Below are 27,060 nucleotides of genomic sequence, written 5' to 3'. Positions count from 1 at the left end.
TGGCTAGTCTAAAAATGAATATTCATGATTAATATCATATGTACACTTTTCTGACTGGCTTCATTCACTCAATACTTTTGTGATTAATCCAAATTGTCATGTGTGTCAGTACATAATCCCTTTTTATTCTTAAATAGTATTCCATTGTGTAGATATACCACATTTGAGTATCAACTTACCTGTTGAGGGACATTTGGATTTTTCCAGATATTAGCAACTGTAAGGAAATTTGCTATGGATATTTGTATACAAGTCTTCGTATGGACATATATTTTCATTTCTCTTGGGTAAAAACTGAGGAGTGTAGTATCTGGGTCATATAATAAATGTATGTTAAATTCATAAGAAACTTCCAAAATAATTTTCAGTGTGTGTACTGTGTTAGATTCTGACAAACAAGATATGAGTTCCAGTTACCAAATCCCTTTCAGCTATTGATATTATCAGTCCTGCTAACTTCAGCTATTCTAATAGGTATACAGTAATATCTCAGTATGGTTTTAATTTTTAATTCCCTTTGTGACTAATAATGTTAAACATTGATTTGTGTGCTTATTAATAATTTCTACATCTTCATTTGTAAGATCATATTCAAATTTCTGCCAGTTTTATTGGGTTGTTTATCTTTTCATTATTGGTCTGTAGTAGTCCTTTATATGGTCTAGATATAAATCCTTGGTTGGATATATGTTCTACCAATATTTTTTCCCAGTATGTATTTTGCTTTTTCATTTTACTATTAGCATCTTCCAAAAAGCAAAATTTTTTATTTAAATGAAGTTCAATTTATCAATTTTTTTCTTATATAATTCTTGCTGTTTGTATCCTATACAAGAAATATCTGGCCACTTCTGATTTAAGGAAATATATTTTATGATAGGATATTATCGTTTTCCATAAATAATACAGTTTTCTCTTTTATCTTTAGATTTTAATTTTGTGTTAATTTTTATTTATGCCATGAGGTACAAGTTGAAGATTATATTTTTACAAAAGGACATCCAGTTGTTCCAGCACTATTTGTTGAAAATACTATTGTTCTCTGTATTTGTTTTTTATCAACAATTCCCACAAACTTAGGAGCTTAAATCAACATAAATGTATTATCTTATTGTCTGTAGCTCAGAAATATGACATGGGTCTCACCTGGCCCAAATCAAGGATTTCTCAGGGGTGGGTTCCTTTCTGGAGGCTTAAAGCCCTTAAAAGGAGAATCAATTTTTTGCTCATATTATTAACAGAGCTTCGTTTTTTATGCTTATAGGAATCAGACCCCTGTTTCCTTACTGGTTGTCAGCTGAGGGTTGTTACCAACTTCTAAATGCCACCTCCATTCCTGTGTCTTCCTTCTATCTTCAGTGCCAGCAATGGTTGGGTTGGTCAAGTACCACCACAGTTTGAATGTCTCCTGCCTCTTCTATCACATCTATCTGAGTGACATGTCTGCCTTCTGCTGCTTTTAAGAACCCCTAAGTTTATATTCAGCCTATGTGGATTATCCAGAATGATCTCCCTCTTTATGGTCTGTAACTTTAATTCCATCTTCAAAGTCCCTTTGACACACAGGCATAACATAAAGGGACAAAAATCAGAAGAGCCAAAATTCTGCCTACCACTTTCCTTTCAAATTGCCTTGGCACTTTTACATAAAACCAATTACCCAAATATGTGTGGTTTTATTTCTGGAGTATTTATGTTGTTCCATGGATCTATATGTATATTCTATGCCAATAACACACTGTCTTGATTACTGTGGATTTATAGTAAGTCTTGATATTTGGTAGTTCAATCCTCCAATTTCTTCCTTTCCAAAATTGTTTTGGCTATTCAAGGTCATTTGCATTTCCATATGAATTCTATATCAGCTTGTTGATACAATCAAAATTAAATTAGATCCAGTTAAACTTGGGGATAATTAGCACCATAGCTATACTGAGTCTTCCAAAATTTAAACATGAGTATTTTAAAACATTCACTTATTTAGGCCTTCCTTAATTTTTCTCAACCATTTTTAAAATTATTTTAATGTACAGGTGTCTGTCAATATTGTTAAATTTACTGTTAAGTATTTCATGGTTTTGGAAAACTATTTCAAATTTTATTTTTAAAGCTTACCTTTCTATTTGCTTCTTGTTTTCATCTAGAAATAAAATTGACTTTTATATACAGACCTTGTTAAATTCATGTGTAAACACTAGTCACTCTCATGTACATTCTTTATGATATTCTACATGCATGATCATGGTGTCATCAAATATAGTTTTGTATAATTCTTTACAATTTACATGGTTTTCTTTTCTTTCTTGCTTTAATGCACTCTGTAGAATTTCCAGTATTATGATGAATAGAAGTGATGTGAGCTGACATTCTTGCTGGTTTCCAATTTTTAGGAAAAGAATGCAGTCCTTCTCCATTAGGTACAATGTTAACTGTAGGATTTTTGAGGATGTCATTTCTTAAGCTCAAGAATTTTCCTACCGTTCCTAATCTTGTTAGTTTTTATCCTGAATGGATGTTGATTTATCAAATGTTCTCTCTGCATTTGTTGAAATGGGCATGTGGTTTTTTTTCTTTATTCTGCTATCATGATGAATTACATTGATTTTCAAATGTTAAACCGAGCATGCATTCTTAGGATGTACTCCACTTTGTCACAGTGTATTATACTTTTTATTCATTGCTATATTTGATTTGCTAATATTTTAAGGATTTTTGTATCTTTATTCATGAGTAATTTTGTCTATACTTTTCCTTTTTAATCTGCTTATATATTTTAAATTTTGGTAAGGTTAATTCTGGCTTCATGAAAATAGCTGAAATGCATCCCCTCCTCTTATATTTCTGAAAGAGTCTTTAAAGGATTGATATTATTTCTTCCTTGATATTTAATGGATTTTACCACTGAAACCACCATCTGGGTCTAGAGTTTTCTTTTTGAACAGATACTTTATTACAAATACCATTCCTTTAATGAATGTTGTTGTATTTATATTAGCTGTTTTCTTGGCTCAGTTCTAGTAGTTTGCATGTTTCAAGGAATTTATTCATTTCATCAAAGTTATCAAATTTATTGGCAAAATACATTTATTCATAATGTTCCATTATTCTTTTAAAATATTTTGAACCTCCAGTTATTTTATCCTTTTCATTGCTAATTTGTGTTTCCTTTCTTTATTTCTTAATCCATTTAACTAGAAACTTATCAATTTTACTGACCTTTCATTTTTTTTTTTAAAGAATCAGCTTTTGACTGTTAAAAACTGAGAACAAACTGAGGGTTGATGGGGGGTGGGAGGGATGGGTATTGAGGAGGGCACCTTTTGGGATGAGCACTGGGTGTTGTATGGAAACCAATTTGACAGTAAATTTCATATATTAAAAAATAAAAAAAAAATAAAAAAAAAAGAATCAGCTTTTGATTTCCTCTATTGTTTATTCATTTTATCTGTCATGGGTTTCTTTTCTTATGTTTGCTATTTTCTTCTATTTTAGGGTTTTTTTGCTTGTTTGTTGCCACCATTTATAAGATGGCATCTTAAATAATTGATCTTATACTTTTTTTTTCTTTTATGAGCATTTAATATATAATTTCCTGTGCATTCACTGTATCTCACATGTTTGTTTTTTCATTATTATTCATTTCAAAATAGTTTCTAATTTCCCTTGTGATTTCTTATTTGAGCAAAAGATGTTGTTTAATTACCAAATATTTGGGTATATTTCAGATATCTTTTAGCTATTGGCTTCTAATTTAATTTTATTCAGGTTTAAAGGAAATACACAGCATGTTTTAATATGTTTACCTTTACTGAGACTTGCCACGTGGCCCTGAACATGGTCAGGCTTGGATAATGTCCATATACACCTGAAAAGAACATGTATTCTGCTCCTATAAATATCAATTAGGTAAATTTTCATAGTGTTTTTATGTCTCATATATCCTTATTTATTTTTATATTTTATTACTTAGAAAGAAGTGCTCAAATATCCAACTATAAATGGGAATTTGCTTATTTTTTCTTTCTTTCTGTCATTTTCTGTGTTATGTATTGTGAAAATCTGTAATTATGTGCATAAACATTTAGGACTGTTAGGTCTTCTTAAAGAATTGAACCTCTATACTCATAAAATGGCCCTCTTAACCTCTGGTGATATTTGCTGTCCTGAAATTTACTGTGTCTGATATTAATATAGCCAATACAGCTGTGTTATGATTCAGGTTTGCACAGAATGTCTTATTCTATCATTTGACTTCTAAATAATCTTCCATCTTTATGTTTAAGGGATTTTTCTCATAATGAGAAATAAGATCATAAGATCTCATAGATTTTACTTTTTAAGCCAGTTTCAAATTTCTGCCTTTTGAGTGTTTATAAATTTTATGTTTATGCAATTTTTTATGTTGTTGGCTTTAAAACTACCTTTTCTTATGTTTTTCTATTTTCCCCATATCTTATTTGTTCACTAGTTTCCATCACTTCCTGCATTTGAGGCAACTGAGTATTACTTTCTTTTTAATATTCCATTTTAACTCCACTTTTTACTTAATAGCTATTCTACTTTGTTTTTAAATTTATTACTGAAGTATAATTGAGATACAATGTTATATTGGTTTCAAGTGTACTATATATTGGTTTGGCAATTCTGTACATTACTCAGTGCTCACCATAAGTGTAGTCACAATCTGTCATCATACAATATTACTGACTATATTCCCAATGCTGTATTTTCATCTCTGTAACTTATTAATTTTATAAATGGAAGTTTTTACCTCTTAATCCCCATCAACTGTTTTGCTCATTCCCTCACTCACCTCATCTCTGGTAACCACCCAGTTTGTTCTCTAGATTTAAGAGTCAAGTTTTTAATTTCTTTGTTCATTTGTTTTGTTTTGTGATTCCACTTATAAGTGAAATCATATGGTATATGTCTTTCTCTGTCTGACCTATTTTACTTAGCATCATACACTCTAGCTCCATCCATGTTATTGTGAATGGCAAGATTTCATCCATCTCAATGTCTAAGTAATATTCCATTTTGTGTGTGTGCGTGTGTGTATTGTATTTTTATATATTGTGTATTTAATTAGTGTTATCAAATTAGTGTTTTTGTTTTTTTGGGTAAATGCCCAGTAGTGGAATTACTGGATTGTAGTTTTTATTTTTTGAGGAACCTCCATGGTGTTTTCCACAGTGCTTGAAATAATTTACATTTCCACCAACAGTGCACAAGGGTTCCCTTTTCTCCACATCCTCATCAACACTTGTTATTTCTTATCTTTTTGATACTAGCCATTCTGGTTGGTGTGATGTATTATCTCATTGTGGTTTTGATTTGCTTTTCCCTGATGATTAGTGATGTTGAACATCTTTACATGTGTCTGTTGGCTTTTTATATGTCTTCTTTGGAAAAATATCTATTCAGGTCCTCTGCCCATTTTGTTTGGATTTTTTTTTCTGGTGTTGAGTGGTATAACTTCTTTAAATATTTTGGATATATTATTTGCAAATATCTTCTCTCATTCAGTAGGTTGCCTTTTTTTTTTTTTTTTTTGGTGATGGTTACCTTTGCTGTGGAAAAGATTCTTATTTCAATATAGTCCCAATAGTTTAGTTTTGCTTTGATTTCCTTTGCCTCAGGAGACCTATCTAGAAAAATGTTTCTATGGCTAATGTCAGAGAGATTACTGCCTATGTGTTCTTTTAGGAGTTTTATTGTTTCAAGTCTCACAGCTGGGTCTTAAATCCATTTTGAGTTTATTTTCATGGGGTGTAAGAAAGTGATCCAGTTTCATTCTTTTGCATGTAGCTGTCCAGTTTTCCTAATACCATTTATTGAAAAGACTGTTTTTTCCCCATTATATATTCTTGCCTCCTTTATCATAGATTAACTGACTTACCATATAGGTGTGGGTTTATTTCTGGATGCTATCTCCTGTTTCATTGACTTACATGTCCATTTTTGTGTCACTACCATGTTGTTTTGCTTACTATAGCTTTTTAATATATTTTTACAATCTGCAAAATTTTGTTATTTTTTTCTCAAGATTATTATGGCTATTCAAGGTCTTTTGTAGTTCCATACAAATTTTAGGATTATTTGTTACAGTTTTGTGAAAAATGCTATTGGTAATTTGATAAAGATTGCATTGAATCTACAGATTGCCTTAGGTAGTATGTACATGTAAACAATATTAATTCTTCCAATCCTTGAGTATGGTAAATCTTTCCATTTTTTTGTGTCATCTTCAATTTGTTTCATCAATGTATTACATAGGTCTTCCACCTTTTTGGTTAAATTTATTCCTGTGTACTTTTTTAGTGCAATTGTAAGTGAAATTGTTTTCTTAATTTCTTTTTCTGCTACTTTGTTATTAGTATGTAAAAATGCAACAGATTTCCGTATATGCATTTTGTATCCTGAAACTTTACTGAATCCATTTATCAGTTCTAATAGGTTTTGGGGGAGTCTTTAGGGTTTTTTATATACAGTATCATGCCATCTTCAAATAGTGACAGATTTGCTTCTTCCATACCAATTTGGATGACTTTTATTTCTTTTTCAACTCTGATTGCTGTAGCTAGGACTTCCAGTACTATGTTGAGTAAAAGTGGTGAGAGTGGACATACCTGCTTTTTTTTGAACTTAGAGGAATAGATTTCAGTTTTTTACCATTAAGTATGATGTTATTTGTGGGATTTTCATATATGGCCTTTATTGTGTTGAGGTATGTTTGCTCTTATAACACTTTGTTGAGAGTGTTTTTTTATCATGAATGAATGTTGTATTTTATCAAGGGATTTTTCTGCATCTATTGGGATGACCATATAGTTTTTCTTTCCTTTTGTTAATGTGATATATCACATTGATTTGATTTGCAAGTATTGAACCATCCTTGCATCACTGGAGTAAATGCCACTTGATTATGGTGAATGATTCTTCTAATGTATTGTTGAATTTGGTTTGCTAATATTTTGTTAAGAATTTTTGCATCTATGTTAATCACAGATAACATTGGCTTGTAATTTTGTTTTTTGGTAGTGTCTTGTCTGGCTTTGGAATCAGCATAATATTGGCTTTGCAGAATGAATTTGGAAGTTTTCTTTCCTCTTCTATTTTTTTGAAATCATCTGAAAAAAAATAAGTATTGACCCTTATTTAAGTGATTGATAGAATTCACCTGTTAATCCATCTGGTCCTAAACATTTATTTTTTGTCAGTTTTTTGAGTAACAGTTCAATTTTGTTACTAGTAATTGGTCTGATTCAATTTATATTTCTTGATTCAGTTTTGGAAGACTATGTTTCTAAGAACTTATCCATTTTTTTAGGTTGTACAGTTTGTTGGCATACAATTTTTCATAATATTTTTACAATTCTTTGTGTTTCTGTGTTGGTTATTATTTCTCCTCCTTCATTTCTGAGTTTATTTATTTGAGTCCTCTCTCTTTTTTCTTGATGAGTTGTCTAACATCTTATCAATTTTGTTTTTCTTTTCAAAGAACCAGGTCTTGGTTAAATTAATATTTTTTATTATTTCCTTAGTCTGTATTCAATTTATTTCTGCTTTAATCTTTAGTATTTTCTTCCTTCTGCCAGGTTTTGGCTTTGTTCCTCTTTTTCCTAGGTCCTTTAGGTGTTAAGGTTAGGTTTTTTATTTGAGATTTTTATTGTTTTTTGAGGTAGGCCTGTAGTACCATAAACTTGCCTCTTAGAACTGCTTTTGCTGCATCCCAAAGATTTTGAACCCTTGTGTTTTCCTTTTCATTTGTCCTCATGTATGGTTTGATCTCATCTTTGATTTCTTCATTGATCTATTGGGTGTTTAGGAGCATCTTGTTTAACATCCATATATTTTTATTTTTTCCACATTTTTTTCTTGTTATTTCTAGTTTCTTGCTAATGTGGTCAAAAAATGCTTGATATGATTTCAGTCTTCCTAAACTTAGTGAGACTTATTTGGTGGCCTAACATGTGATCTATCCTGGAGAATGTTCCATGTGCACTTGAAAAGAATGTATTCTGCTGTTTTGGGATGGAATGATCCATATAAGTCCGGTAGATCCATCTGGTCTAATGTGCTGCTTAAAACCACTGTTTCCTTCTTTGATTTTGTCTGGATGATCTACCCAACAATGTAAGTAGGGTGTTAAAGTCCCCTACCAACATTGTATTACTGTCAATTTCTACCTTATTTGTGTTATTTACTATATGTATTTGGTGTTCTATGTTGGGTGCATAGATATGTACAATTGTTACATCCTCTTGTTAAATTGATCCCTTTAATATTATATATGCCCTTCTTTTTTTCTTGCTACAGTCTTTTTTTCAGTCTATTTTGTCTGATATAAATATTGAGCCCTGGTTTTTAAAATTTTTGCTTCTATCTGTATGGGATATCTTTTTCTATCCTTTTACTTTTAGTCACATGCAGCTTTGGGTCTGAAATGAGTCTCCTGTAGGCAGCATATAGATGGGTCTTGTTTTTTTTTTTTTTTCTTTTTTATCTATTCAGTCACCCTATGTCTTTTCATTTGATCATTTAGTCCATTTAAACTTAAAGTAATGATTGATAGATAGGTACTTATTGCCATTTTGTTCATTGTTTTCTGTTTTTTTTATAGTTTTTCTCTGTTTCTATCTCCTTTCCTTGCTCTATTTCTTTGTGGTATGATACCTTTCTTTAATGTTCTGCTTGGATTCCTTTCTCTTTATATACCTATAATAATTTTTTGTTTGTTTGTTTTTGGTTACCATTAGGTTCATTTATAACATCCGTGTATTATGCATATGATGTCATATTTTACATGTTTTTATTATGTGTATCCCGTGACTAATTTTTTTAGATATAATTAATTATAGTCTTTTGTGTTTTATCTTCCATATTGGCTTTATAAGTAATTAATCTACCTTCTTTACTGTATTTTTGCCCTTACCTGTGAATTTTTTTCTTTTCATAGTTTTCTTACTTCTAGCTATGGCCTTTTATTTTCACTTGAAGAATTTCTTTTAACATTTCTTATAAGGCTAGATTAGATGAAGTGTAACTTTTGTTTGTCTGGGATACTGTCTCACCTTCAATTCTGAATGATAATTTTGCTAAGTAGAGTGTTCTTGATTGTAGGATTGTTTTCTTTTCAGGAATTTGAATATATGATGCCATGTCGCTTCTGGCCTGCAAAGTTTCTGCTAAGAAATCAACTCATAGGCTATGGGGTTTCCTTTGTATGTAACTGCTTTATTTCCTCTTGCTACTTTAAAATTTTTCTCTTTATCACTATGTTTTGCCATTTTAATTTTTATGTGTCCTGGTGTGGATCTTCTTGGGCTCTCTATACTTCCTGGACCTGAATGCCTGTTTCCTTCCCCAGACTAGGGGAGTTTTCAGCTATCGTTTCTTCAAATAAGTTTTCTGCCCACTTCTTTCTTTCTTCTGGGATCCCTATAATACAAATGTTATTATGCTTGATGATGTTGCAGACTTACCTTCATCTATTCTCGTTTTTTATTCTTTTTTTTTCATTTTTGCTGTTCATCTTGACTACTTTCCATTACCCTGTCTTCCAGATCACTGATCTGTCTTTCTGCATCCTGTAATCTGCTGTTGATTCCCTCTAGTGTGTTTTTAAATTTATTATTGAATTATCCATTTCTGACTGGTTCCTTTTTATAGTTTCTATCTATTGAAATTCTCATGGAGTTTTTCCACTCTTCCTCAAGTCCAGTGAGTATTTTTATGACCATTACTTTGATTTCTTTATCCAGCATATTGCTTTTATCTCTTTCATTTAACTCTTTTAGTGATTTTGTCTTGTTCTTTCATTTGGAATATATTCCTGTCTCCATCTTTTGTCTAACTTGCTGTGTTTGTTTCTATGTATTTTGTAGGTCAGCTGCTTCTACTGGTCTTAAAAGTAGTGACCTTGTGTTAGAAGAAGTCTTGTGGTGCCCTATAACACAATTCTCCCTGGTCACCAGAATCACGTGCTCCAGGGATGTCTCATGTGTGGGCTGTGTGTGCCTTCCTATTATGGGTGAGCCATGATTGCCTTCCACCCAGCCAACTGCAATGACCCATCTGCATATTATGGGCACATTAGGTAGGGTTTATTCTCTGAATTGTTGAGACATCTGGCTGAAGCCACTGTATGTTCACTGGTATTCAGGCCAGCAGTCAGCCTAGCTCTGTGTAATTAGCCTTTCTGCCATAGCTGCATGCACACTGAAGGGCAGGGCTTGTTCCCTGCACAACCAGCTAAGAGGCCCAGGAACTGTAGGTGTATCAGTTAAGCCCAATGATTTTTGAAGCTTCTGGAGTTATTCCCTGCTGAATTTTAATGCTTCCAAAATTAAGCTTCTCTGGTTTTCAAAGCCAGATGTTACAGCAATTTATCTTTTCAGTGTGGGTCACCAGTACGTGGTGTGGGACCTGATCCTTTTGCTTCTGTTTGCCTGTGATGTCTCCCCTATCTGTGGTGTGACATATGAGGGTTTCGTTCCCACTTGTGTCTCTGCCCCTTCTACCCTTTTTGTTATGCCCTTCTTTCTATGATTAGCTGTGGAAGATCTGTTCTGTCAAATTTGAAGTCATTTTTAGAGTTGTATAGGTGTAGCTGTTGCCTTGGTGTGTCCATGGAATTAGCTGAGTTCAGGATCCTCCTGCTCTTCCACCTTCCCACTTTATTTTACTTAAGTATTTGTTTTGGGATTGTGATGTGCATCTCTTACTTATCATAGTCTACCTTCAAATAATATAGTATTTCACATATAATTTAGTACTTTCAGGACTTTATAATAGAATATTTTGATTTACTCACCTTTTTTGTTATTATTATTCAAAGTTTTACTACTACATATTGTATAAGCCCCACAATACAGTGCTATTTTTGCTTTAAATTGCCAATAACATGTTTGAAACTTATGAAAAGAAAAAAATCTTTATATTTGCCTACATATTTAACATTCTCATCATTCTTTATTTTTTTCAATAGTTTACATATTGTTTTATTGTCTTCTGGCTTGCATTATTTCTGACAATAAGTCTGCATTCATTCTTGCTTTTATTCCCCTATAATAACGTATCATTTTTCTCTGATGATTTCTCTGTATTAGGGATTTTTTAGCAATTTGATTATGATATGCCTTGGTGTGTTATTCATATGTATCCTAGTTGTGGTTTGTTGAATTTATTGGTATGTGAGTTTATTGTTTTCAACTAATTTAGAAAAATGGCCATTTAGTTTTTTAAATACATTTTGCTCTCAACCCTCTTTCTCTCTTTCTGGATCAATTTTATATATGGTAGATAGCTTGATATTGTCCTACAAGTCACTGACACTCTGTTAATTTTAAATATTTTTTTTTCCTCTGTGCCTTTCATTTTGATGATTTTCATTATCATCAAAACTTGAACTTCAAGTTCACAGATCATTGTTCTGCATTGTCTAATTTGCTATTCAACTTAAATAGTAAAACTTGTTTGAGATATTGTATTTTAGCTCTAGATATTTTATTTGTTCACTTATTATATTTTCACTTATCTCTTAATTATGCACACACTTCTCTTTAAATCTTAACATTTAACAGCTCTTTAAGTCATTTATTATTTAATCGGACAATCTGTCATGTATTCTATTGAATATTATATATTCTGTTGAATTTTTTTTTCTCTTGTACCTCTTCATATGTCTAGTAATTTCTGACTCGATTCTGAACACTGTAAAGTTATGTTGTTCAATTTCTGAATTATGTTGTCACCCTTGAATAAATGTTGAAAATTTCTTTTCAGATGTTTAGGTTAATTACAAACCAAACTGATCCTTTTATAGCTTGTTTTAAAGCTTTGTTAGAGTAGTATCTCTAGTACCTTTAAATTTTGTGTTATTTAATTTTTTATTTTTTTATTAAAAAAATTTTTTTTAATTTATTTTTTTTAATTTTTTTTTAACGTTTATTTATTTTTGAGACAGAGAGAGACAGAGCATGAACAGGGGAGGGTCAGAGAGAGAGGGAAACACAGAATCCGAAACAGGCTCCAGGCTCTGCGCGGTCAGCACAGAGCCCGACACGGGGCTCGAACTCACGGACAGCGAGATCATGACCTGAGCTGAAGTCGGCCGCCCAACTGACTGAGCCACCCAGGCGCCCCTAAAAAAATTTTTTTTAATATTTATTTATCTTTGAGAAAGACAGAGTGTGAGCGGGTGAGGGGCAGAGGGAGGGAGACACAGAATCTGAAGCAGGCTTCAGGCTCTGAGCTGTCAGCACAGAGCCCGATGTGGGGGTCGAACTCACGAATTGCAAGATCATGACCTGAGCTGTGGTCGGTTGCCCAACAGATGGAGCCACCCAGGCACCCCTAACTTTTTATCTTTTAATGTTTATTTACTTATTTATTTTGAGAAAGAAAGAGAGAGTGTATGCCTGCAAGCAGGGGAGGAGCAGAGAAAGAGGGAGAGAGAGAATCCCAAGCAGCTTCTGCACTATCAGCACAGAGGCCCTTGCAGGGCTCAATTTCACCAACTGTGAGATCAGACCTGAGCTGAAATCAAGAGTCAGACACTTAACCAACTGAGCCACCAGGTGCTCTGGATATTTAAGGAAATTGTGCAGTCTGACGGGTGAGGATTTGAATGATTCCCAACCCAATGTGAATTCTATGAATTTTTCAGATGATAGCTCACTTATAGTTTTTTCCCAAACCTTATGGGATTTCAACTTATGCATGTGTCACTTAGTATTAAGCAACACTTAGGGATGCATATGTGATTTTTTTACAATTTTTCTGTGTATAGCTCTCTATTCTCTTGTCTTCTGCCTCAATCTCACTGAGCATTACTCCCTGAATTGTCAACAAAGCTAGACCACTGCTATCTGCTTGATTTCCCTCTGTTGTTGTGACCCAGGGGCACTTGTGGGACTCACATCACTTGTTTTCCTCTCAAGATTACATTTATATTTCCTTTTTCCCCCACATACCACTACTAAAGAGGGAAAAGGCTAGGGTTTCTAGAAATGTGTTATGGTGCTGAAGGGGCTGTAGCCTTAGAAGCATAGGTCCAGTCTACTCCCTACTAATATATGATGAAGTTGTTTTATCTCCAGCTTTATTGAGATGTAATTTACATGTTTAAAATGTACACTTTGATAAGTTTTGATAAATGCATACACCCATGATACTATCAACACAATCAAGACAGTGAACTATCCAGTAACTGCAAAAGGGTTATAATCCCTTATATCCTTTCCATCCCTTCTTCCTCCCACAAAAGATTCTAGGCAACTACTGATATGCATTATGGAACTATAGAATAATTTGCAATATCTAGACTTTTAAATAAATGAGATACTACTATACATACTTTATTTGCTTGACTTCTTTGACTAAGGCTAATTACTTTGAAATTCACCCATATTGGTACATATGTCAATATAATTAACTTTAATTTCTGAACAATATTCCATTGTCTATATGTGTCACATTCACATTTTGTTTATGCATTTTCATATGGCAAGATATTTGGTTGCTTCCATTTCTTGAATATTGCTAATAAAATCATCACATTCTCACACAAGCCTTTGTGCTTGTGTTCTCAGTTTTCTTGGATATATACCTAAGAGTAGAATGTCTAGATTTATTGGTAGACTTATGCTGAACTTTTAAAGGAACTGTCAAAAATTTTTTTCTAAGAAGTTGTGACATTTTATACTCCCAACAGCAGTCTTTAAACATTCCAGTTGCTCCACATCATCACCAAGACTTGGTATTGGTATGGTCAGTTTTTTTAACCTTATGCATTCTGGTTGGGGTGCAGTGGTATTTCACTGTGGTTTTAATGATAATTTCACTAATAAATAGTGATGTTGAACATCTTTTATGTGTTTATTTACCACTTACATGTATTATTTGATGAAATGTCTGTTGAAATCTGCAGCCCATTTTTATTGGGTTGTTTGCTTTCAAATTAATGCATTTTGAGAGATTTCTTTCATACTCTATACACAAGTCCTTTATTGGATATGAGATTTACAAAAGATTACTCCCCAGTTTGTGCTCTGTATTTTTTTATTCTCTCAACACTATTTTGAAGAGTGAGAATCCTAATCTTATAAAGATTGATATATCATTTTTCTTTTATGGAATATGCTTTTGATGTCATATTTTGATTTTATTGAATTTTGGGATCACTGGGTTTATTATAGTTTTTATCAAATTTGGGTATATTTTTTAAACTGTGTTATTATTTTTTACTATTGAAGTATTGTTGACATGTTAATGATAACTAATGTTATATTAGTTTCAGGTGTACAACATAGTGGTTCAATAATTCTATATATTAGTCAGTGCTCACCATGATACATATAGTCACCATACCATGTTATTACAATATTATTGACTATAGTCCCTATGCTATGCTTTTCATCTTTGTGACGTACTTATCAAATTTGGATATTTTTCAGCCTTGATTTCTTCAATATTTTTTTGCTCATCCCCTTCTCATACCATTTGAGGACTCCAATTACACATATAATAGGCTACTTGAAATTTGTCCCAGAACTCCCTGATGCTATTTTCATTTTTTCTCCACTCTTTTCTCTTTATGTTTCATTTGAGATATTTCCCATTGCTAGTTATATAAATTCACTAATATTCTCTCTTACAATTCCTTATCTGTTTTAATGCTGTCAGTATATTTATCTCAGATATTTTATTTTTCACCCCTAGAATTTTATTTGAAATTTTTGTATTTTCCATTTCTCTACTTAACATGCTTGAACTTTCCTCTACCTTCTTAAATATGTGTGTAGTAACTCTTTTAATGTCTTTGACCCCTAATTCTATTATCTCTATCATTTTTTAGTTTTATTTATTTTGAGAGAGAAAGAGGGAGTGTGAGCAGGTGGGTCAGAGAGAGGGAGAGAGAAAAGAATCCCAAGCAGGCTGCACACTGTCAGCGTGGAACCCAATGCAGGGTTTGAACTCACAAACCATCAGCCAAACCTGAGCCAAAACCAAGAGACCAACTCTCACCCGACTGAGACACCTAGGTATCCTATCATCTCTATCATGTTTTAATCTATTTAAATTGATTGAGTCCCTGCCTTATTATTGCTTATATTTTCTTGATTTATTGCTTGCTGGGTAATTTTTTTATTGAATTCTACATATTATGAATTTTACTTTGCTAGGTGCCAGATTTTTTGTATTCCTATGAATATTCTTGATCTTTATTCTGAGACATAGGTTATTGAGATTCAGCTTGATTCTTTAAAGACTTACCTTTAAGTTTGTAAAGTAGGGCCAGAATAGCCTTTAGTCTAGGGATACTTTTGCCTCACTAATGAGTCAATATCTTTTTGAATACTGTACCCAATTCCTTGTGAATTACAAGGAATTTTGCTGGCTGATGGGAACAGATAATTTTCTTGGCCCTATATGACATGAATTGTTCCCTTTGCTCCTTTTAGGTGGTGCTTTTTCAGGCCATCAGGTACTTTTCTACACATGCAGACACTGATCAATACTTCACTCAGAGATTCAAGAGGAACCCTCTGCAGATCTCCATAGCACTCTTTCAATGGGACTCTTGCCTCTCCATTACTCAATCCTGTGAATTGTAGCCTTTTTCACCTCTTTGGTCTCTCCACTCATCTCTTCAACTCAGAGATTATCGGGTTCCTTCCAGCTGCTGCCTACTGCATTGCAACATGGAACCTCTCTCTAAGAGGTAAGCTAGAGGCAGTTGTAGGGCTCAATCTATTTATCCCCCTCAGAAATCATTGTCCTCTGTTTGCTAATCTCTGATATCTAGAACATGTTGTTTCATATATTTGCCCAGAATTTTAGCTGTTTCAGGTGGGAGGTAAATTTGTTCCCTGGTTTGTTTGTTTTTCCATTTTGCTTGAAGCAGGACTTCTAATCTTGTGGTTTTTGATGTTACAATATAAAAATACATCTGTTTAATATATTTGTCTAGCTTTCTCATTGTTAAATTAGGAAATCATGGACAGAAATGAAGTCCCAATTAGTTATTTTGAACATGCTTTCAGTACCGGTGATATTTTCGCAAGAGTCATAATTGAATGTATAGAATGGATAGGAAGGTGAAAAAAAATACAAATCAAATTAATGACTAATATAGAGTAAAAATTATGATGGGATAGATGATGAATTCAGTTTTGGATATGTGCAATTCGAGGTGTCAATGATACATCAAGAAAGATATTAATCAGGAAATTGAAAATATAGGACTGGAGTTTGAGAGAAAGGTCAGAGCTGTATTGCCAAGGAAGAAAGAATGAAGAAAGAAAAAAAATGTTAGAAAATAGCCCTAACATATGTCTTGTATATGTTAACTGCTAAGTAGATGGATAAATGAAAAAATCAGAGCTTCATTTAATATGAAGAAGGCCAGAATTTCCTTGACATTAAATTCTTAAAAATAAAGTCCAGCAAAGTTGGGCTTACTAGCAGTTTTATAAAGACCTATATGAAAAAAAAGAAAAATTGAGGGGACAAAAGTAGTATTTTTGTAGTCTTCTCTATTTTCTATATGCCACCTACAAAATAAATAGCATGATATATACTTTTCTGTGTGGTCATTACCTGGTCCTATTGCTTATCAGATCAAGCTGCTTCATTATAGCATTCCCCTTTAGGTTTATAAATGGAACTTTTAAAATATCTGTAGAACCAAATGTAATTGACACTGCATTGTGTGCTTTTCACTCTCTCATTTTGTTCATCAGTGAAGTCATCCATGTCTGTAGAATAGTATTTTCCAACAAAACATTAGTTTCCATTTAGAAAAGTATTTTCACACAAAGCATCAGTTTCCAAATGAGAATATTCCTGTGCTATTATATTGGCTTCTTAATTATACTACTCCTATCTTGCATTGAAATATAAGTGGCTTTTGTTTAAATAAGGAAAGCTATTAATTCAGATAATGTTACAAATTGTGATCTGATTTTTTAAGGAAAAAGTTCATTGTATATCAGGCTACCAATGTAATTTATTTTTATCATATTTTATTTAGCATAACATTACTTATTTGGTCCTTTAAATTCTATTCTGTTTAGAAGCCACTTATATATTTTTAAAAAGGTAAATATAGTTCTAAAAACATAAACCTCCAAAGGACACTATCCACAAAATATTTTAAATCTCTTAAATGAAAATTTTAAATTATACTTAAATTTCACTTTCTGGACATGATTTGGGCAAGTGTATCAAATATAAAATAATAATAATATTGTTTTTCACATGCTTAGACTTTTATCTATTTATGATAAAAGTTAGCCATTCAAAATCTTTGTGTTTCATTAAATCATTTTGTGATCAAGATATATTTTGCAATAGGAAATATTTTGATAGATGACATTAAAGCACATCAAAACCTTAGGCCTAATTTTCTGAGAAGTAAGAGTAGCTAGTTTACTTGTCCTTTGCCTTTTCTAAAGCTCTGCTGCTCAGCAAAACAATAATAATTTTACTTTAAAACCATTTTGGCCATGTCATTTCCCTTTTCAAGCCTTACAGTTGTTACCATTGCTTTTTGCAAAATTTCTCTTATCAACTATCTATGGCTTCCATTAGCTCTCACTTTCCCATGTCACTGTACTACAATTCACTAACTTTATTTTTAGATGCTCTCTACCATGATCTGTTCTCTAGACAAGAAAACTTTCTTATCCCTATTGAAATTTTTTTTTTTTATCTCTGTCTCCACAGGTTAACACTTATTTGTTCCCTGACCATTCTCCCTGGCCATATTTATACTTGATTTCTTTTAAAATCTTGTTTAAAAAATATTCTATTGTGGGGATTCTTCATTAATTAGCACAAATCACATGTATATATCTTGTATTCCTCTACCACTGACTTATACACCTTGCTTTACATAATCAACACTTACATATACATTTATTTTTTACATTATTATTGTCATTTTCACAGCTGTGTATCTTGGTAACTCATTATCACATTATTTCACTCTGATTCATATGTGTCCAAATTGGAATTCTAAGGCACATTAATCTAGTAGAGCCATCTCTGAGGAGAGAATATTATGTCAGGGAGAAAGCACTTGTCCTGGATTCATAGTCTGGGTTCCAGTTCTAGCTCTAACACTTACTAGTAGTTTGACCTTAGATAATTTACCTAACATTTCTAAGCCTCCATTTCTCCATATCTAAAATGGGGTAATAGCAGCAGCTGCTTCATATCTTTAATCTGAAGATTAAATAGACAAGCATATAGTAACCACTCAGTAACTGAGGGTTTAACAGCATTAGCACAGTCCATCCTATGATATTAATACTGCTGCTGTCAAAGAATCTCTTGTTTCTTATCAGTAGTTGCCATAATCTTTGCAGATTTGCTCTACTGAATGTATACTCTATTAGCTGTATCCTGTTAGGAGACCAATCTAGCAGTTGTTTATATTATCCCATTTCTCTGTCCTTCTGAAATCAGTTCTGCATTCCTAGGGATTTGGTGAGAGATTATTTTTCCCATGTAGCCCCATCCACTTTGATGCCAGTATGCAGGCATATTCAGAAAGTTAGTCTAGATTTCATAAACTGCAAAAAGTTAGAAAGTATTAAGTACCTTAAGGAAGGTACAGAGAAAATGATATAGAAGTTCATAAAGTGGGCAACTTGTAATAAACTGTCAAATATGAACAAGCTTGCAGTCTTATAAAATAATTTACTTATTAATATTCTGCCTCAGTTATGAGGGGTATCTTGTAGGCAAAACATATTAATAATTATAAATCTGATATTTAAGCAATGCTTTCATTAATAATTTTAGCTGAAAATCTAACTAAGCCAATTAAAATTAGAGACAGAACTCTTATTTATATATTGCTGATGGGATTATAAAATGGCTCTGCAATCACTGGAAAAGTATTTGACAATCGCAAAACATAAAAGTATATCTATCCCAAGCAATTCACTACTAGGTACATACTGAAGAAAAATGAAAATGAGTACATGTGTCCAAGGAAAGATTTGTACAAGCATGCTCTTAGCAACTTTGTTGATAATAGCCAAAATGTTAAGCAAACACTAGAAACAACCAAAATATCCATCAAGCAGAAATAAACAAATTGTGGTTTATTCACAAAATGGAATGTTATCCAGTAATAAAAAGTAAAAACTGGTGATATATGGACTACCATAGATGAATCTAAAAAAGTGTGTCAAACAAAAAAAGAAGCCAGGCACAAAAGAGTATATGTTATATGATCCAAATTATATAAGGTTCTGGAACAAACAAGGTTAATTATGGCATTAGAAATCAGAATAGTGGTTTACATTGGAGGAGTATTGATGGGGAAAGGTGTTGTCTGGGAAACAGCATCTCTAGGGGTCATGAAAATGTAATGTTGCTCTAGATAATGGTTACAAGAGTATATATATATATATATATATATATATATATATACACACATAGGTACAATTACTTCATGAAGTATGTGTTTATTATATATAAATTATACTTCAATAAATATGTAATGATACAAAGTAACAAAGAAGCAGATGTCTAATGAAAGGTCACATCTTTAATGTGTATTGTTTACTTGTGGGGGTGGGGTAATATAAATATGTATAACTTTTCATTTTTCCTTTCCTTTAATAAATGCTGGTATGGGCTTTACTCTTTGATTATTATTTTTCATTTAAAAATATAGCAAAGTTATGCTGCTTTATCACTATTGGCATGGGGGTCCTGATGCCTCAGGGCAAATGATTACAACTATTTTAAAATTAAACTTATTACTGGCTTGGCAAACTACCAAATATTTATCTAAGGATCACTCAGTAGGAGGATAGCTGATTGTTAGTGTAGTTTAGTAACTTGATCTCTTTTACATTTTGAAGCCGATTTTTGTGGATACATACCTGAATATATTGTATATCTTTAAAGATTCTAAGTATTCATATCCTAAAGCTAATGTATTTCAGTATTTTTTTCTTTTTTTAAACTTGTTTATTTTTTTTTAATTTACATCCAATTTAGTTAGAATATAGTGCAACAATGATTTCAGTAGTAGATTCCTTAGTGCCCCTTACCCATTTAGCCCATCCCCCCTCCCAGCACCCCTCCAGTAACCCTCAGTAAGTTTTCCATATTGAGTCTCTTCTGTTTTGTCCCCCTGTCTGTTTTTATATGATTTTTGTTTCCTTTCCGTTATGTTCATCTGTTTTGTCTCTTAAAGTCCTCATATGAGTGAAGTCATATGATTTTTGTCTTTCTCTGACTAACCAATTTCACTTAGCATAATACCAGCTAGTTCCATCCACGTAGATGCAAATGGCAAGATATCATTCTTTTTGATTGCCGAGTAATACTGCATTGTATATATTTACCACATCTATATCCATTCATCCATCAATGGACATTTGCGCTGTTTCCTTACTTTGACTATTGTTGATAGTGCTCCTATAAACATGGGGGTACCTGTGTCCCTTTGAAACAGCACATCTGTATCCCGTGGATAAATGCCTAGTAGTGCAATTGCTGGGTCGTAGGGTAGTTCTATTTTTACTTTTTTGAGGAACCTCCATACTGTTTTCCAGAGTGGCTGCACCAGCTTGCATTCCCACCAACAATGCAAAAGAGATCCTCTTTCTCCACATCTTTGCCAACATCTGTTGTTGCCTGAGTTATTAATGTTAGCCATTCTGACAGGTGTAAGGTGATATCTCATTGTGGTTTTGATTTGTATTTCCCTGATGATGAGTGAGGTAGAGCATTTTTTCATGTGTCGGTTGGCCATCTGGATGTCTTCTTTGGAGAAGTGTCTATTCATGTCTTTTGCCCATTTCTTCACTGGATTATTTGTCTTTTTGGTGTTGAGTTTGATAAGTTCTTTATAGATTTTGGATACTAACCCTTTATCTGATATGTCATTTGCAAATATCTTCTCCCATTCCATTAGTTGCCTTTTAGTTTTGCTGATTGTTTCCTTCGCTGTGCAAAAGCTTTTTATTTCGATGAGGTTCCAGTCGTTCATTTTTGCTTTTCTTTCCCTTGCATCTGGAGACGTGTTGAGTAAGAAGTTGCTGGGGGCAAGATCAAAGAGGCTGTTACCTGCTTTCTCCCTGAGGATTTTGATGGCTTCCTGTCTTACATTGAGGTCTTTCATCCATTTTGAGTCTATTTTTGTGTATGTTGTAAGAAAGTAGTCCAGGTTCATTCTTCTGCATGTAACTGTCCAGTTTTCCCAGCACCACTTGCTGAAGAGACTGTCTTTATTCCATTGGATATTCTTTCCTGCTTTGTCAAAGATTAGTTGGTCATACATTTGTGGGTCCATTTCATGGTTCACTATTCTGTTCCATTGATCTGAGTGTCTGTTTTTGTGCCAGTACCATACTGTCTTGATGATTACAGCTTTGTAGTATAGCTTGAAGTCTGGGATTGTGATGCCTTCTGCTTTGCTTTTCTTTTTCAAGATTGCTTTGGTTATTCAGGGTCTTTCTGGTTCCAAATTTTAGGATTATTTGTTCTAGCTCTGTGAAGAATGCTGGTGTTATTTTGATAAGGATTGCATTGAATATGTAGATTGCTTTGGGTAGTATCGACATTTTAACAGTATTTTTTCATCTTATCCAGGAGCTGGAATCTTTTTCCATTTTTTTGTGTCTTCTTCAATTTCTTTCAAAAGCTTTCTATAGTTTTCAGTATATAGCTTTTTCACCTCTTTGGTTAGATTTATTCCTAGGTATTTTATGGGTTTTGGTGCAACTGTAAATGGGATCGATTCCTTGATTTCTCTTTCTGTCTCTTCATTGTTGGTGTGTAGGAATGCAACCGATTTCTGTGCATTGATTTTATATCCTGCAACTTTGCTAAATTCATGAATCAATTCTAGCAGTTTTTTTGTGGAATCTTTTGGGTTCCATATAGAGTATCATGTCATCTGCGAAGAGTGAAAGTTTGACCTCCTTCTGGCTGATTTGGATGCCTTTTATTTCTTTGTGTTGTCTGATTACAGAGGCTAAGACATCCAATACTATGCTGAATAACAGTGGTGAGAGTGGCCATCCCTGTCTTTTTCCTGACCTTAGGGGGAAAGCTCTCAGTTTTTCCCCATTGAGGATGATATTAGCATTGGGTCACTTGTATATGGCTTTTATCATCTCGAGGTATGATCCTTTTATCCCTACTTTCTTGAAGGTTTTTATCAAGAAAGATGCTGTATTTTGTCAAATGCTTTCTCTGCATCTATTGAGAGGATCATATGGCTCTTGTCCTTTATTTTATTGATGTGATGAATCATGTTAATTGTTTTGCGGATATTGAACCAGCCCTGCATCCCAGGTATAAATACCACTTGGTCGTGGTGAATAATTTTTTAAATGTATTGTTGGATCCATTTGGCTAATATCTTGTTGAGGATTTTTGCATCCATGTTCATCAGGGAAATTGGTCTATAGTTCTCCTTTTTAGTGGGGTCTCTGTCTGGTTTTGCAATCAAGGTAATGCTGGCTTCATAGAAAATGTTTGGAAGTTTTCCTTCCATTTCTATTTTTCAGAACACCTTCAAGAGAATAGGTGTTAACTCTTCCTTAAATGTTTGGTAGAATTCCCCTGGAAAGCCATCTGGCCCTGGACTCTTTTTTTTTTTTTTTTTTTGGCAGAGTTTTGATTACTAATTCGATTTCCTTACTGGTTATGGGTCTGTTCAAGTTTTGTATTTCTTCCTGTTTCAGTTTTGGTAGTGTATATGTTTCTAGGAATTTGTCCATTTCTTCCAGATTGTCCATTTTATTGACATATAATTGCTCATAATCTTCTCTCATTATTGTTTTTATTTCTGCTGTGTGGGTTGTGATCTCTTCTCTTTCATTCTTGATTTTATTTATTTAGGACCTTTCCTTTTTATTTACAAAAAAATTTTTTTAATGTTTATTTATTTTTGACCGAGAGAGAGAGAGAGACAGAGCATGAGCGGGGGAGGGGCAAAGAGAAAGAAAGAGACATAGAATGTAAAGCAGGCTCCAGGCTCTGAGCTGTCAGCACAGAGCCCGATGTGGGGCTCGAACTCACAGACCGTGAGATCATGACCCGAGCTGAAGTCGGACGCTCAACCAACTGATCCACCCAGGCGCCCCTTTTTCTTTTTCTTTTTGATCAAACTTGCTAGTGGTTTATCAATTTTGTTAATTCTTTCAAAGAACCAGCTTTTGGTTTCATTGATTTGTTCTACTGTTTTTTTGGTTTCGATAGCATTAATTTCTGCTCTAATCTTTATTATTTCCTCTCTTCTGCTGGTTTTGGCTTTTATTTGCTGTTCTTTTTCCACCTCCTTAAGGCATAAGGTTAGGTTGTGTATCTGAGATCTTTCTTCCTTCTTTAGGAAAGCCTGGATCGCTATATACTTTCCTCTTATGACCACTTTTGCTGCATCCCAGAGGTTTTGGGTTGTGGTGTTATCATTTTTATTGACCTCCATATACTTTTTAATTTCCTCTTTAACTTCTTGGTTAGCCCATTCATTCATTAGCAGGATGTTCTTCAGTCTCCAAGTATTTGTTACCTTTCCAAATTTTTTCTTATGGTTGATTTCGAGTTTCATAGTGTTGTGGTCTGAAAATATGAACGGTATTATCTCGATCTTTTTGTAATTACTTAGGGCTGATTTCTGTCCCAGTGTGTGGTCTATTCTGGAGAACATTCCATTTGCACTGGAGAAGAATGTATATTCTGCTGCTTTAGGAGGAAATGTTCTGAATATATCTGTTAAGTCCATCTGGTCCAGTGTGTCCTTCAAAGCTATTGTTTCCTTGTTGATTTTTTGATTAGATGATCTGTCCATTGCTGTGAGTGGGGGGTTGAAGACTCCTACTATTATGGTATTACTATTGATGAGTTTTTTTTATGTTTGTGATTAATTGATTTATATATTTGGGTGCTCCCACTTTTGGTACATAAATGTTTACAATTATTAGGTCTTCTTGGACAGACCCCTTGATTATGATATAATGCCCTACTGCATCTCTTCATACAGTATTTATTTTAAAGTCTAGATTGTCCAATATAAGTATGGCTACTCCAGCTTTCTTTTGTTGAGTATTAGCATGATAGATGGTTCTCCATCCCCTTATTTTCAATCTGAAGGTGTCTTTAGGTCTAAAGTGGGTCTCTTGTAAATAGCATATAGATGGATCTTGTTTTCTTATCCATTCTGTTACCTATGTCTTTTGATTGGAGCATTGAGTCCATTGACTTTTAGAGTGAGTACTGAAAGATATGAATTTATTGCCACTATGATGCTTGTGGAGTTGGAGTTTCTGGCATTGTTCTCTGGTCCTTTCTAATCTTTGTTGCTTTTGGTATTTATTTATTTATTTATTAAGATATTATATATATATAATTCTTATATATATATATATATATATATATATATATATATATATATTTCTATATATCTATTATTTCATCTTTTCTCCCCCCAGAGAGTCCCCCTTAAAATTTCTTGCAGGGCTGATTTAGTGGTCACAAACTCCTTATTTTTTGTTTATCTGGGAAACTTTTTATCTCTCCTTCTATTTTGAATGACAGCCTAGCTGGATAAATAATTCTTGGCTGCATATTTTTCTGATTCAGCACACTGAGTATATCCTGCCACTCCTTTCTGGCCTGCCAAGTTTCTTTGGACAGGTCTGCTGCAAACCTGATCTGTCTGCCCTTGTAGGTTAGGGACTTTTTTTCCCTTTCTGCTTTCATGATTCTTTCTTTGCCTGTGTATTTTGTGAATTTGACTATGATATGCCTTGTTGATGGTCGGTTTTTGTTGAATCTCATGAGGGTCCTCTGTGCTTCCTGGATTTTGATGTCTGTGTCTTTCCCCAGGTTAAGAAAGTTTTCTGCTATGATTTGTTCACATAAACCTTCTACCCCTATTTCTCTCTCTTCCTCTTCTGGGACCCCTATGATTCTGTTGTTGTTCCTTTTTAATGAGTCACTGATTTCTCTAATTCTTAAATCGTGCTCTTTTGCCTTCAGCTCCCTCTTTTTTTCTGCTTTGTTATTCTCCATAACTTTGTCTTCTATATCACTGATTCTCTGTTCTGCCTCATCCATCCTTGCTGCCACTGCATCCATCTGTGATTGCAGCTCAGATACAACATTTTAAATTTCATTCTAATTTTTACTTCTTTTATCTCTGCAGAAAGGGATTGTAATCTATTTTCAACTCCAGCTAGTATTATTATCATGACTCTAAATTCTGGTTCAGATACCTTGCTTGTATCTGTGTTGGTTAAGTCTGTGGCTGTTGTTTCTTCGTGCTCTTTCTTCTGGGGTGAATTCCTTCGTTTTTTCATTTTGAAGGGAGAAAAGGAATTAATGAGGTAGAAGAATGAAAATTTAAAAAAATTAAAATAAAAAAATATTAAAATGAAAAAATTAGAAACCCACACACAAAAATCTAATAAATGATGATAGATCCTAGGTGTGTTTTGGTCTGGGTGTTGAAAGTGGTTTGAGAGATTAGGGAAAAAAGGGGGGGGAGGAAATCGTTTGGGAATTTGAAAAAATGAATACACTGAAGTAGACTAAAAAGAGATGATGGAAGTAAAATAGAATTTGAAAAAACTTACACAAAAGTAAAGAATATAGTAGGAAAAAATTAAAGAAAAATATTTTCAATAAAAATTAAAAATAAAAATGAATTTGTTTATCTTTTTGTGTTCAAGAAAAAGAAAAGAAATTACAAAGAAAAAAGAGGAAAAAAAGGAAATCGTTTGGGAATTGAAAGTGAGTACACTGTAGTAAACTAAAATAAAATGATGGAAGTAAAATGGAATTTGAAAAAATTTACATAAAAGCAAAAAATATATAGTAAAAAAATTAAAGAAAAATATTTTTAAAAGAATTGAAAGTAGGGGCGCCTGGGTGGCGCAGTCGGTTAAGCGTCCGACTTCAGCCAGGTCACGATCTCGCGCTCCGTGAGTTCGAGCCCCGCGTCAGGCTCTGGGCTGATGGCTCGGAGCCTGGAGCCTGCTTCCAATTCTGTGTCTCCCTCTCTCTCTGCCCCTCCCCCGTTCATGCTCTGTCTCTCTCTGTCCCAAAAATAAATAAAAAATGTTGAAAAAAAAAATTTTAAAAAAAAAGAATTGAAAGTAAAAATGAAGTTTTTCACTTTCTTCATTCAAGAAAAATAAAAGAAATGAAAAAAAGGAAAACGAAATGGAAAAAAGAAAACAAGGAAATGGTTTGAAAATTTGAAAAGGTGAATACACTGAAGTAGACTAAAATAGAATGATGAAAGTAAGATAGAATTTGAAAAAATTTACACAAAATAAAAAATATAGTAAAAAATTGAAAGAAAAATATTTTTAATAAAAATTGAAAATAAAAATGGTTTTTTTCTCTTTCTGTATTCAAGAAAAAGAATAGTGTAAAAGAGAAAGAAAAAGAAAGAAAGAAAATTGAATAGATGGACCTGCTAACAGATTGAAATAGGACTGAAATTAGTTCATTTTCTCCTAGCAGTCAGACTATGTAGAGTTTTGTAGTCCATAAACTAAGTAGGCAGTGAGACTTGTGTTCTTGAAGAAGGAGGTTGGCCCAGTTGGGCGTGGCTCAGTGTAACAGCTCCATTCTCCACTAGATGGAGGTGCTAGCCTACTGGGGTGGATTGTTGCAGTGCTCGTAGGTGCGTATGCGCATGTGTGGGAGCAGTGAAAATTGCATCACCCAGCTACCCAGTCTCTAGTATGGGAACTCTGTTCTGTCTGATCAGCTATTGCACACCCGTCCTTTGTCTTCAGCTTTCATCCACTCCCCGCTTCTTCACTGTCCATGACCAAGCCCCAGGCAGTACCTCTCTCCTGAGTTTTGTCTCAGATGCGGCTGTTTTCCCCGGCCTCTTACTTCTGAAGGACTGTGGCTTTGACACATTCCACCTTTCTGCAGGAGGGTCTCACCGAGCAATGGCCTAATGTCGGCTGCACCCAGGAATGCTTGTGGGACCCTGCTGCTGCCTGTGCCCTGAGAGTGCGGCCAGGTGCCAGCCTGACCTAGAAAATGTTTGCGAGA

Source organism: Neofelis nebulosa, chromosome X (genome assembly GCF_028018385.1).
Source record: "Neofelis nebulosa isolate mNeoNeb1 chromosome X, mNeoNeb1.pri, whole genome shotgun sequence".
Taxonomy (NCBI): Eukaryota; Metazoa; Chordata; class Mammalia; order Carnivora; family Felidae; genus Neofelis; species Neofelis nebulosa.
The sequence above is the reverse complement of the archived record's forward strand: the minus strand, read 5'-3'. Positions refer to the sequence as shown.